This window comes from Monomorium pharaonis, chromosome 6 (assembly GCF_013373865.1).
Source record: "Monomorium pharaonis isolate MP-MQ-018 chromosome 6, ASM1337386v2, whole genome shotgun sequence".
NCBI lineage: Eukaryota > Metazoa > Arthropoda > Insecta > Hymenoptera > Formicidae > Monomorium > Monomorium pharaonis.
In genome coordinates, this window is record NC_050472.1 from 25,689,626 (window position 1) to 25,704,339 (window position 14,714).

At 40.4% G+C, this 14,714-nt stretch overlaps 1 protein-coding gene across 10 annotated transcripts in view; it reads left to right on the top strand.

Moving 5' to 3' along the window:
• LOC105840160 (tyrosine-protein phosphatase Lar) overlaps positions 1-14,714 on the top strand; it is a 403,816-nt gene that overhangs the window by 72,840 nt on the left and 316,262 nt on the right. The window contains exon 1 of one of the 10 annotated variants that reach the window (XM_028190661.2): positions 12,459-12,668. The exons of the other annotated variants lie outside the window; for them this stretch is intronic. The gene's annotated coding sequence lies outside the window, so the exon portion shown is untranslated. Of the gene's footprint in view, positions 1-12,458; positions 12,669-14,714 lie in introns of those variants that run through there. 10 annotated transcript variants of the gene reach the window in all.

A 14,714-nucleotide genomic window follows, 5' to 3' on the forward strand; every position in this document is an offset into this window, starting at 1 on the left:
TCCTTATAATTAATTATACAATGTGAGGCGAGAGTTCCTCGCTGCGACCTGCAGGGCTTCGTCCTGTCTTAGGTAATGAATGGTAGACGGTCTTAATCTCCTTTCGGAACCGCAATTTTTCCAAGGATCTTTTTTATGTTTTTTTTTTTTTCAACCATCGATTGCGCGCGTTCGCAGGAAAATTCTAGACCTCGTATTTCAAAGGTGGTCAGAAGATCAGTTTATGCTCCGCTATAAATTTAGAATCGACGTCTACGGACTTTGAACGTACGTACTTGGGCACACGAATTAGTTTCGAGAGACTCTCGACTTGATGGGGATCTATAGAAATCACTATTCGCAGACTCGTCTCAGTTCTGCAAGGATTATTTTTAATTCTCGTTTACACACATACACGCACATGCACGCGCACGCACGCACATTCATTATTTCTTACAACCTTATGCGTAATGCAAAAGGGAAATATATAAATTAACATTTATTTGTGTATTTAAAATCCTTCTTATCAAGTACCATAGTATTATATTTCATAGTAGTAAGTATAACATTTTAAATATTTAATGATTAAAAACGTATAACTAAAATAACATTATAAGATACATGCATAAGTTTGTAAGAGTTTCTTAACGAATTAAAATACTCATAAAAATAAATTGTAAAATAAGTTACGTCGCTACAACAATTATGAGTTTTTGTTGAGCAAAGACCTATTTGTGACGAGTGTTATAACCGTTAGAAAATATAAACTTATAAACTCACACATACACTACTTTCTAAAGGATAATATAATACAAACTTTTTATTCATAAAAAAAAACGCGAGAAATACGTGTGGAAAATATAATATTTTACATCAATCCCAAAACTATATAGGTGATTTTTTTCTTTTATTTCTTTGTCGCTGATGTTTAAATTTAGATGGAACGCAACAAACGACAAATTGACCTGCAAGATTCGGAAAATATTCGCTCGTATGTTCGTGGCAATTTCCGTTTTTACTTTTCAGTCACTCTTTTCTGAGTCTTGTTGAATAATTCAACCGCACCAGACGTAACGCGCGATGCCGAGAGCTGACTATTTATAAAACAATGAATAATCATCGACGGTAACGATGTGTCTGTGGATGAGTAAAGCAATTACGCTGCAGGTCGTACAATTTATTTTAGTGCGTCATTCCTACAGTCGTTTCAGTCGGATCAAGCTCAACTGTATAAATACCGGTCCATTCAGCTCATTCTTTTTAATGAATGCAAATGCGATGTAACATGTGCATTTTTACTCACGCATTTCTCTTTTGTTCTTGTGCGTTTGTTATCAATCCAGTTTGTCGGCACTTTTTGCGGAGAACATAAATCATTATTACAAAATAAAAAAAAAGTGAAAAATAATATGCCATTCAATTCAGTTCTTAATATAAATAAAAAGATACAGCTATTTAAGGACAAGTATTACATACGTGCTATAATTATTAATTATATGCTATAATATTATTTGATTGCGAGTGCTCTCGTAGGAATCGTTGCACGTAAACTTGACATTTTATAAAGTTAATACAGCTATCATACTGTGAAATCGAATCGACACTGTGCAGAAAATAGATCCGCGGCACGTTAGTGGGACACTTACCTCTCGACTATACCTCTTTCGAGCATTTTTCGCGAACGGTTACGATCGCTCGACTGGAAGTTGTCCAAATCGGCCGACGAGGAAAGCAGAACGCGAGGGATAACTTGGAACGTTCCTTTTTCTTTTTTCATCTTTTCGGCGCACAAACACAGGCGGCTGCAGACGTAAAACGAGCGATAAATTCTTCCGACCTGGCTACGGTCATTAGCCGATCCGATGGCAAGCTGCATCGTCAGCTAGCGTCAGTCGTATATTATGAAATTAAAACGCTGCCAGATAAAAGTGATTTAAAGTTTGCACCTCGCCTGTGTCGATCAAACGCGCTTGTCTTTTCTAAAGGAAATTTTCGTTTTAATTCGCGCGCGAGGGGACACGAGCTTCTTTGGAATTACGATGAAATAAGAAGTACACTTTGCGGATTCCACTTTTACGCGTTTTCACCTCGTCTCCCGCCTACTCTTTGATGCATTCGCTTCTTTCAAAGTGCAACCAACAGAAATGACCGATTTGCGTGGCTCACGCCATGTTCTGCATTCTCGTTCGTTCAACCGCTACTTTAAATATACGGGACAGACGTTGAATGCGCCTACAGAAAATAATGAATCCATCGTGAGATGCGTTTATATAGAAAATAATGAATTCATCGTGAAATACGAATAATACGTCGTCCACTACTATTAACATTTTAAAAAGGTTCGCTTGTTATTATTCGTATACCGGATATTAATGCGAATAGTAATGCGAGCATCTTCAACAACACAATTGAGAGACGTAAGAATTTTTTTTTTTAGTTAAACTTCGGTCATTAAGAACTCTGATTTTATGCAGGTTGTATCGAGAAATTATTTTATGGGATATAACGGACAAAGCGCTACTTTTCATGTTACTCCTGAGACAAGTTACATCCAGATTGTTGCATAAAAATCAAGTATTCTGGCTTGCGATTTGAACTTGTACTACAACCGGTGTATCCAGCGTCGCAATAATCGTAGCCGTAGCATCTAACGACCCACGAAAGCACAAGGCGACCAACGAGAACCGACTTCATTTTACGGTATCACGAAACTTTCAAAGTGTTGACCCAGAAACGCTTGTCGCTTTCACCTCAGATCCTTCAGCTACAAAAAAAGTAAGGGGGAGAGAGAGAGAGAGAGGGCGTGGGGGAGAGGGTGGCAAGACAGAAGTAGTCCGGCGTTCATCGCAAGGCGTATAATGCGGCACAAAAACGTATGATAAATTTTTCAATGGACGCGTCAGAAGAAAAGTTTGTAGCGTACGTGACTGGAACGCAGCGATATAATAATAAGTGGGTAGGGAGGGATCTACCGCGCTCTACCGGGTCACTATACTTTCCGAGGGCAAATATACCGAGGGGAGAAAGCAAAACGAGCAGCTCGTCGAAAAGAGAGGTAACGCAATCTCTGTGACGTTTCTCCCTTCGTATTATGAACCTGTGTTATCGTCCGCTAAAACCACGAAGAATACCGCGTAACAAAGGCAGGTTGGTTGCTCGCAAAACCGCTTGCAAGAGCCTACAGCCAAATGAAAATAGAGAAAGATTTTTTTTTCCCCCTAAAGATACAAAACTAGTGGCACGATATTCAGGTATTTATATGTACATTTAAATTTCTTTTATTCAAATAATATTTTCGACGGGAATTAAAAGATATTAACACGTACGTATAAACGTACAAGTTTCTTTGTGTAATTTTAATTTTTTTTTTAAATTAAATTTAGAGAAATTTTGATAAAATATGAAGAAACATTTAAAACTATGCAATTATCGTATTACAATGTGTTAAAAGTAATCTCAAAATTGTTTAAAATATTTGTAACATTTGCAATTGTATTTGTTAATTATATACTGTAACAGTTACGAAATACTAAAAAAGATATAGAAGAAAGTGGTGGTTCTTTGAATTTCACGCCAATTTTACGGACGTGATTTTAGGGGCTCGTTAACCGCCGCGAGAAAACTTATCGCGTCTGCGGAAGAGGGATGAGAGTGCAAAGTAGGAGTTTAAGAAACGATCGCAAACCGACGCGCACAACGATTGCGGAACGAAGAAGGCGACGCGGGACGTTAGATAGCAATGGCGACCATGTAAGAGCGATTGTGCACGCCCTCGAATAAAATCGTAGATAGGAAACCCGTGTGCCCGGAAGGCGCTGATAATGCATATAAGTGCTACCTGGCCATTTACTTTAGCCATCGAGTTTTACGACTTCATAGTTGCAAGACTACAGAAATCGAAAAATATCGGCGCGTCTGCCCGCGGAAATTGGTAGAAGGAGATTGGATAAAACGGTTTGGTAGAGCAAAATAGAAGTAACGGCAAACACAAACGGTAAATTTATTTGGCTGAGCAACGTGTCGAAGAGTCTATAAAGGAAAACGTCGCCTTGCGACGCTCAGCTTGATGCAACACCTCGAGTGATGATGTGATCGGAAAGAAATCTAGAGTATGCGCGCGCAGGCTCGTTTGTAGCCTGGATTAATGTTAATGAAATCCATAAATAAATTTCTCGTTTGCTTTATTTTTATATTGCTCGTCTACCGTGAATTTACAACGTTGTTCACCGGATGTCGTTCAAGTTGCCAACAACGTTGCTTTCATCGCTAGAAAGTGGTATTAAAGAAGAAAGGCGTGTGACGTACGTCACCCACGCGCCCTGTACTTCAGTGTTAAGTGAAGTGACAAGCTTGCCAGCGTAGTCGAACCGCACCGTTATTACGAAAGGGTCCGCAACATTATATCCCCGTGTACTGTCCTATACGCAGAAACACCGTCAAAATGTATATGGTCTTGCGGCCGCGAGATTCCGACCTCGCGTTGCAAAATGTTAGATTAAATCGCGACGCGCGGAACAATATGTAAATCGTGTGCCACCGCAATTATGTACCGTATGCGAAGCGTACGTAGTAAGCCCTTAATGCGGCGTAGAAATAATAAAGGGACGAGCGCAAACATGGCTGGTAAACGCGCGATGGAAGATGTTGCAGGTGCAACTCGTGAATCTAAACATGACCCGTAAAGTCCGCGAGCGCTCTTCCTTGTTTTTCCATAAATCATTCCTCGCGCGCTCGGATTCGACGTATCGCCGCCCGCCGCTCGACTACAGGCGAGCACGTTAACCGCACTCACACGCTTTCCTCCCCCCTCCCCTTTCCCTCCCTGAGAATCGATCGACCTACAATTGCGGCGAACACGAACACTCGTCCGGCGCTCAGACATCCAGGGAGGAAATGCGCACTTTTGTCGTCGCCCCGTAAAAAGGGCCGCACCCGCACGTTTCTCGCGAGTATTAAGTAAAATTTGCAAAATTGCGCGACGCGCCGTTAAATTTATTCTCTGCGAATTCCGTGATCACAGGCTCGACCTTCGCCCGCCGGCGCAAAGAGGTTGATTTAACACGGAAAGAGTTGAGATAGAAAAGTTTGATCGAGCAAATTATGTCGAGGAACTACTTCACTGAACGATCTAGAAGTCTCGAGTCCCGCGGGTGGTATCTCAAAAGTATACGAAATTTCACGAGTACTTGGCGTGTTTCACGTCTCGGTCTATGTGCCCGAATGTTACAATTTCGAGGGAGGGGGAGAAAAAAAAGATTTCCCCGACAGGTAATATCGTCGGGGTCCAATTGAAGTCGTACGCCCTTCGTTTGGAAGAATTGTTGAAATGAGAAGCGAGCAAAAGAGGATTCTGTGGTTAATTTAGAGAAACGTCAAAGAGTTCGAAAAAGTCCATCTTCGTGGAGCATCGTTAAGCATTTTTGTTCCCTCGTGCTTACCCTGGGATTACAGCCATAAAAAAGGTTCATCAACGACAACGAAGCATGAAAAATGGTTTCTCGCGTGAGTGGTAGAAAGCCTTATAATTTCACCGAAGCGGACAAGAGTGACGCGCACCAACACGCGCTTTCATGTAATTCGCTATCTTTTCATTCCTTTTCGTGAATGAATATTTTTAGATGTCGAGTGCAACGCGCAAAGATTTAATTTGTAATGAGCAGAAATGCCGTGTCCTTAATGGAGTGTAACTTTCCACGTAATTACAAGTACAAACCGCGGGCAAATATTTCTCTCGTCTTTATCTGCGCCGTCAAGTTTAATTGTTTATTTTTTCAACTCTCATTTCTCTCATATTTCTCGATGAAGTACTGTTGTAAGCAGATTACTTTGTACCGCAATCGTGATAAATATGTTTCAATGGATATCCCGACGTGCACATTGTAAGAAAATAAAAATCTTATTTCTTCTCTTGCTCATCTCGTTAACTCGTCGTTGATTAGCTCTTTCTTTACCTTCATCTTTGGTGTCCATTTCTCTCAAGTAATTACCTCTATGTATCGTTTAGTCGTCTCTTAGTCTCTGGCAACGATTCTTTTTCTCACGGGACGTCGAGCATTGCACCTTCGTTTCCACCCGGAGATCGATAATCGAGATTCTTGTGGGGAACGGATCTGGAACAAGGAGGAAAGACGAAATTATTCTGCGCCTCGGAGTCGAAAGTCTCTCGGGATATCCGCTGGCGAATTTCATATTTTGCTTCTTGTAGATGCCAGGCGTCGAAGTCTTCCAGAGGACCCTTCCTCGCCCAATCTTCTCTCGTAAAGAGAACCCTTCGCCCCATTGCCCTCGTAAAGACCGCACCTAAGGGTGAAAAATAATCAGGGAACCCCGATAGAACCGTAACTGCTTCTGATTTATATAATCGTATAGCTGTTAAAGTAGAACGTGTCAGCGTTTACGAATAGACGTTAATAATCGCGACAACTTCAACGTGAATTATTAGTCGTTACCATAATTGCGAATATTTTCGAAGGATCGATAGTTTTTTTTTTCCAAGAAAATTTTGATACGTGATACTGTTAATTGTAAAAAAGAAGGAAAAACAATAGTTTTTTTAACATTGATAAAAGTTGTTAAAATAAGCAACTCCGCGAGAAGGGAAGAGGATTCAAAAGTAATTTATTTCTAGTCTGTAAAAGAAAAGGAAAGTGAACCAAAAGACAATAAGGCGAGCAGCCATTAAAGGGAAGGAGATGGATGTATAACAGGAACGAGGGTAAGCAGAATGTGTGCAAGGGGATAAGCAGGGAGAGGCATTTCAGGAAATCGTACTAGAAGCTCGCCAGAGTTTTCGTCCCGTTTTGGTGCATCACTAGTGCTTCTAGAAGAGAGACGACAGCGTAAGAAAAATAAAGGTTTTCTCCTTCTTCTCCTCGTCGTCTCGGTACAGAACGCCGCTTCTTCTATCCCTCTTCTTGTTGCGAATTGCGCTTCTCCTTACTACGACTTGCTTACTTTTCGTTCGCGTTGAGTTCCGTTTCCCTTCACTTCGGCTCTCTCGCTCGACCTCGAGAATTATTAAAGGGAAAACACCCACGAAAATCCGTTTTCGGTTGAACGGCGTGGCAGCAGGAGGCGCCGGTAACTCGGCGGATTCTCGTTGGTTCGCACCGGCGCGCGGCGCTCGCCGCGCAGTAGATAAAGATAAATGTCGCAAACGAAAGAAAATTACGTACTACGAGCGGCACGACCTGCTGCTCGTGAAATTTTTAAGCCGCCCATAAATATTCCATTCATACTTTTACTCTCCTGCCGGTGGATATAGCCGCGCCGGCTAAACGCGCCGCCGGCAGCTGCCACCGCTCGCGTGCGGACGGGATTCGGAAAAATACAACGGACGAAAACGATCCGCACACACGCCTGAGTTGCCGACGCGCGCGCGTTCATTCGGGCATGATCAAAGCCGCGTCAAGCCGAACGGAAACTTTCGGACGGATATTCCATATATTGCACAGCGACTGCCTTCAAATTTCGGAAGTTCGATAGCCTCCGGCGCCATTATTACGTATAAATGGAAGTTTCGGTCGAATCGCGGCCTGATTTGCCATGTTTTACACCATACCTAACGAACTGAACAACAATCGATTTAACGCACGGTTTGCTTAATTGCATTTCCCGATCAAAGCGCGGAGCGCCGAAGCGCGAGACAATGTCGAAAATATGAAGATCTTTATTCAATATTATCATCGTTCACATGTATGTGTGTGGGGATTATAATCCCAATCGTTGATATATTATATTTTAATTTCGATATTTCGAATATCACTTTTATTATAAATCGGAGAAGAAACATAAGGATTGAATTTTCATTTTGTCATAATGCACATTGGGATGTCTATTCGAGAAAATCACGATAATGATTTAAATTAATCTCTTTAAATGTAAAGAGATAAAATAAAGCAGCGTTTAAAAGAAAAAGGAAATGTAGAAGCTGTAAGAAATTTAAGAAGTAAGCTTTTTATGAAACAAATTTGATTCTGATTCTTTGATTCTCGATAATAATGAGAAGACAAAAAACGTAATGAACGTAATAATTATTTAAGTAACATAATCAATTTTTGCTTTAATGAATTTAATTTTTAAATTAAACTCGCGAACGTTTTCCGGTTTTTAACAACGTTTAACATTCGTTAACAATTTATTCTGAAATACTGGCACTGATATTTTATAAGTGTCGTTAACTTGTACCGAGTGTACGTGATGCTCTGCTGGAATTGGTAATCTTTATCCACATATAGCCTTAGTATGCGCAACATGTATTACCTTCGTAGCTTCGTATATCCAATCAAGTCTTCTATTCTATATTGATCGTTCTTGAGTTATAAAATCGTAAATATTTTTAAAATTACTACGAGAATGCGTTTTGCGGATGGAACTTAGATTAGACGAACTTATTAAATTTCTTATTATTGTCATAATAGAAACGAGACAATATTTTCATGCAGACAGGAAGTTACAACAAAGTATGGTCTATCCTAGTGTGTAATGCTACCTACTTTCGTACGTCTATACGCGCGGACCTAAATCACACGTGAGTTATTTCGGTGAGAAAGAGAATACGTTCGGGAACATAACGAAACGTGTTTTTTACTATGGTGTATGATTTTAATATTAACATGATTTAATACCTTTGCATCCAGCATACGAGTAGTTAGACTTCTTAACGTTCGTTTCACTGCACTCAATTTAATACGGTGCGCGGCGAGCTGCATAGCGTGGAAAGCAGAGAACCGATTATCGCAACTCGGAGCCGCGACTTATCGATTCCCGATTGCAGCGTGCACGCGTTGCCATGCGAAAAATCGCCAAAAACCTGTATCCGCCCGGCCAATTATCGCAAAACATTACATTTTCGTGCCCGTACCAATTAATGCCATCGTGCCTGGTTTTTCGGTTGCGTAACCCATCGCCGGAATTAACGGGGATGAAGAAACTAGAATCGTGTGCTGCTGAGCGTAACGTATTTTACGAATTGCCGGGAACATGAGCAAATAGTTCATTAACAGGTAAATTCAAGACATTTGTAATACTATTAAAAGATCAGTACTATAACGTTGATCTTTTATCAGGTAGAAATTTTGAAACACTGAGATTTCTTTTATGACCATTAAAACTTTTTATTTCAATTTCCAAAATTTGTCATATATAGTGATCGTGATTTTCAGTAGAAAAGAACGGGGTCGTAACGTAACGTTACGTTATAACGTAAACGGTAAAAGTATCGACGCGTCAATCGGCCTAAACAATACGTCGCGGATATACGTTCGCCGCCGAATATGAAAAATACGTCACGATAACAGCCGCGTCGATACGAGGTGCGTACTAGGCGTTTATGTCATTCTAAAACGAACCGTCGAAATCAATCCGACTAGCATTGTAAAAGTGGAATAACGCGAAGCGACGGATTAACCTTTGAAATTCAATTTTACGATATTTTTAAAAGGCGATTAAAGATAACATTGATAAGTGAGAAGTTAGCCATTTCTTACAAAATAATCATTAACCTAAATTTTATATATATTTATGTTAATGTTAAATATTCGTTTATAGAGTATTTCTTTGTTAGCATATAACTGATTCGATGTACTGTATTTTTGTCGACTGTTTTACATGATTTGTGACAGCACGTCGGCAAGAAATAACGATTTTTAAATATCGTAAACAATTTTAATAAAAAATACTTTTTCGACGGTTAAATCTCATTTATCTATTTGACACTTAAATTTTATTAATATATGGGATATTTACACAGATAGTTGACTAATATTTAAAGAAATAATATTTTGTTATAGCTGTTAAAAAAGATTGATTTTTAATTAATGAAAAAAATGAATGTTTCGACAATATTTTTTGATAACATTAATGGGAAAATAATGAATAAAAACTGTACTGATTTTATAACGGATAAAACAGTTTTTGGTCAGTTCAGTGTCAACGATATTGATCGCGCGAGAAAGAGATGTATGACGAACGAGTAAGGCGTAAGTAAAGTAGCAGTGGCCGATAAGAGCGCGATAAGAATAGTACGAGTAGAATCGGTCTAGATAAAAACGATCGAAACGATAGGGGGGTGATCGCAATATAAAATCTTGGTGGGACCCAAGCCATATGACGTTCCAATTCCGACGTTCTGCAGTTCGTACGTCCGTCCATGCGCATACTATTCTACTTCCACAGCGATATATCCCATCGACTTCCTCTCGCCGGCGCGGCGCATCCTGCCTTACTGGAACACGAGGCGTTACTTCTCCCATTCTCTTTTCCCGACCTGCGATTCGTCTCTTTCCTCGTTGTATCCCATCTGAACCGGGCGCCTCTGCGTTCCCTCTTTTCATAACTCTCAAAAGCCTCTCCACAAGTCTAGGTTGCTTACATACAAAAATCGATAGTGAGGCGTTTTCCACGGACGACTCAGTCACATCCTTCTCGTGTGTTTTTCTTTCTTTCTTTTTTTTTTTAGATCTTTTTAAACGTTCTCTTGCTGAGCATTTCCGTTTGTCTCTTTATTTAAACCAATCTCCCTCTAACGACAATAGCAATTTTATTTAATCGATACGTAAACGTAAAATGAGAGATTTAATCATGATAACTGATGTTTTTGATTGAGATAAATCGCCGGGTGAAACGCACAAATCGAGAAATTTTATGAACGTCCGGTATTTCCATCATGTACGAGGCTTTGGACGGAAATATTAAATTTTACTTGCTATCCCAGATTCCATTACTACAAACTTTTCAAGTATTTCAACGAGAAAATCTTTTGCTTATTCATATAAAATAAATTATAGACACAGTTTTCTTTTTTATCTTTTTTGACGAGGTTCTGTACGAATATATTTCTTGCGTACATCGAATGTACAATATTTTGGTTCGCATCCTAGGACGGAATTAGATGCAGTTACATTTGTCATCGCAATTTCTTTCGTTGTTAAGGATAGTAGCCCGAAAGAAAAATAGAAAATGGAAACGGGGACGGAAAGAGGGAATGAGAGGGAGACAAAGAGAGATGAGAAAAGCAGACGCAATAACGTCGCGTTTGTGCGCGGTCGTAATTCCGGTTATATCGAGCATTCACGATGACGAGATACGAGCGTCTGGATGAACAACGAGCCGGTAAGGAAGGGGATGAAAGGGAGAGCCAGGCAACAAGCGGAGGAGGCTCCGGATAGCGGCTAAATCATTTAACGGTAGGTACGTGCTGCGGCCGGAGAGCAGGCTTAGGCACTCGGAGGCTCGGGATTACGGCTCGCTTTGTGATCAATCGGGTTCATTGGTTTCTAATCGCTCGCTACGATGGACCCGTATTCTACGTACAGCGGAATATACCCGGTGCACCGGCGAGATAAGCTTCTCGTGCCAGTCGTGCCTTTACAGTTGATCGCAAATACGTTGTGCGAGATAGAAGGGTAAACGGCAAGGAAATGTTAAAAAATAGACAGATAAGTGAGACGGATGCATAAAAATAATAACCGCCTTTATATCAGTTGAAATTAATTCTCCTCGAAGAAAAAGCCCTCGAGGCATTGTTTTTTTTTTCTTGTAGCAATCTCTTGGTTTTTAACATTAAGTGTTTTGAGTTAGGATAGCTCGATAAAAATCAAACGACATATGAAATAAGATTCCAAAAGAATTATTGCATGGGGAGATCGAGATGAGCGACTCGATCATTATGCAAACTTTGTTCCGCTAAATTCGAATAGATGCTGGCATTTCCCACGATTTCCTATGGGATCTTCTGCTCTCTTCCATTGCATACATCTCATTTCCTTTTGTAATACGTTGGCTCCCACGGTGCTAGCTTTGTACAAATAAATTGCATTTCTTTCCATAATAATCTCCTTCGTCGTCGTAGCTCTCCATAAATTGCCCCACGCGATTATATGCAAGTAAAAATATAATGCTAAAATATAAAAGAGGAAGAGGATACAACGTATTCACGCGTTATTACGAGACTTTACTAAAGAATTTACTTAAAGAAATTAAAGTTATTGTATATAATTACATTACGTTTATTTCTTGAATAATTTAACAGCATAATGCAATTGATTATAAATTTATATTTTAAAAAATTCTAAAAAACTATTTAAAAAAATTTTTCTGCCTTTTCTCTCTCTCTCTCTCTCTTTCTCCTTTTCCTTGAAACTTTCTTTATAACTACCGAATATTAGTAGTAGAAATCAACGCTATCAACCGACAAATTGCATCAGTTCCCAAGAATTTAACATTATGCATAGGAAACATTCTTTTTGAAAGTTGTGCTCCGCTTCGTTCCTCATAAGGCACGTACCGCTGAATAGAGGATTAATGATCGTGTTTGTAACTTTGATGCGTTGCGACGACTGCAAGGCGCGCAGCCGCGTCAGCCGGGATTGAATGCAGCTGCAGCATTCGGTTGTTGCTTGCGTTATGCAGCGACCGTAACTCGGCGAAACGCGAGACGGACGATCGTTTGAGCGAGTTTGAGGGAGGTCGCCCGGAGGAGGAGGAGGGTTAAACGAGGGTGTTTTGTTGTGTGTTCTCTCGGACTGTGCGCGAAACTCGACCGTACGTATGTATGTCGTGTGGCAGTCGCCGACAGTATTCCCAAGTGTAAACAGGCAACTTTGTCGGATTTCAAATCGACGAGATTATTCGACGCGTTCAAGGCGTTGATACTCATCGGTTCCCAGAGGATCGTTGTTTTCCACCAGGTTATCGTCAAAACTGTAACACATGTTAGATTAATTTAATCATGAGGTATTTAAAAATTTTCGTAAAAAGTGAGAGAGATTACTCGTTCGAATAATTAAAAAAATTGAAAGCATTATTTTATATTCGTATATTTTATTAGATATTATACGGAAAGAATGATCTTTGTAAAGTATCTAAAAATTTAGCTTGTGGGGGGGGGGTAAAAGATCTGAAAATAATTTTGTTAAAACATTTAAATAATTATGGGACGAATATTCAAACATAATAAGCAATGTTAAAAAAATTTTCTTTTAGTAGCGAGCGTCGGCGTTTCTGCATAATTATTTTGATGGTTTAGCAAAATTATTTTTAGGTCTGTATCTAAATTTTTAAATCCTTTCGAAAAACTGTTCTTTCCGTTTTACTTATTTCGGCTTACTTTTCAGAACAAATCGGCAAAATCGCCGATGTACGTCGATTCTATAGACGTGACGACGGTATCGACGGCATCGACGGTTTAAATTGTGTGACAGGATAAATTCGTTTGAAAATAAAATTGTAAAATATCGACTTTATCAGGTCACGAAAGATCACGTAGTATGTCGCTGTAAAAGTTGGAAGCATTGGTTTCACAGCTCTTTCCTCAAGCGTCTTGTTTACTTCGACTCTTAAAGTTAAAAGCAAATTGGCACAGGAACACGACGTAAGAACGTATCGGAGAAAAGCGGAGAACACGTTCTCGGCACTGACGAGGGACGGATTTATCGGCCAAGCCGATAAGGCAAAGGGTTGCTTGCACTCGGATCGAGGGCGTGTTAAGTTGACGGGCAGCTCGAATGCCGCTCGTTAAACGTTATTTATAACAGGTTTCGAATGCTTTTGAAATCGGTGGGACAACGATACGCGTTTGGGAAATATGATGATGGTCGAGCACAAGCCGGTTAAGAGCTGAGAGAAACAAGGATACGTTGTTTCCTTTCGGATAAATAGAGCTTTTTCTCGATCGTTTGTTCGGAGGAGAGGAAAGAGAAAGCGATCGAGAAGGAGGGAGAGAGAGAGAGAGAGAGAGAGAGAGAGAGAAAGAGAAAGAGGATAAATGTCGGCGAAACTCCTCAAGTTCGATCAGACGTATTGCGGCCTTCGGTTTCAGGTCAGACATTCGATCATCTCGACATATGGAAGAGGTAAGATCGAAGGGGAAAACGATTTTGAGCACGAAAGCACGCTCTCTCTAAACCGGCTTGTGGGAGGACTTTTCGAGAGATTTAAGATCTCTCCGATCGGTCCGCGTCCCTCTCGAACAATTCTTTCACGATGATAAGTCGATCTGTCGTTACGAGACGAACGAGATTCGACATTTCTTGCAATACTGCAGAATTTAATATTCTCCTCTAGGAAAGTTTGGCGGGAATCCTTTTACAGGTCTAGGCGAGGGCAAGAAACACGCCCGGCGCGCCGTCCGCCCGTCGTCTCGAGATCGAAGGCGAAAAGTTCAGGATTCCTATTTACGTTTTGCTTGTAAAGTGTGAAAGTTGAAGCATATTTTGCCCGTCTTGCTAACTTTTCATAGCTCCCGGTGGAATAATACTAAGGTACACGGGGCGAAATGTCGTAACGCGAACGCGCCAAAGTGTCGAACAGCGTGGTAATACAAGGAACGATTTTCCCGCAGAAAATTCCCGCCACAGCATACCGCTCTTATCGACCGCTCATCGATCCGCTGCATCGATTTAACTCGCGCACGCTACTCATTGTTAACGTATTGTAATTATGGTTAATAAACGGTACTGCTGTATATTCTGTAAATTGCTTTTCCGTAAACGGTATAATCAACGTCATGATGGTATAAATGTGAACCGGTATATACATGCATGGGAAAAATCGACACAGCTAACAATGGCAGATGAAGCACATAAGTAATAAACGGGATATTTTTCTTCGACATCCACATTTACGTTTGCCATACTTCTTGTCAGTGTCGTACGCGGGGAAACGACGGGACAGCGGAATAAACAACGGAAAGGTGAGCTCTGCGGTTTGAGGCGTCTGCGATGTATGACCGTGGA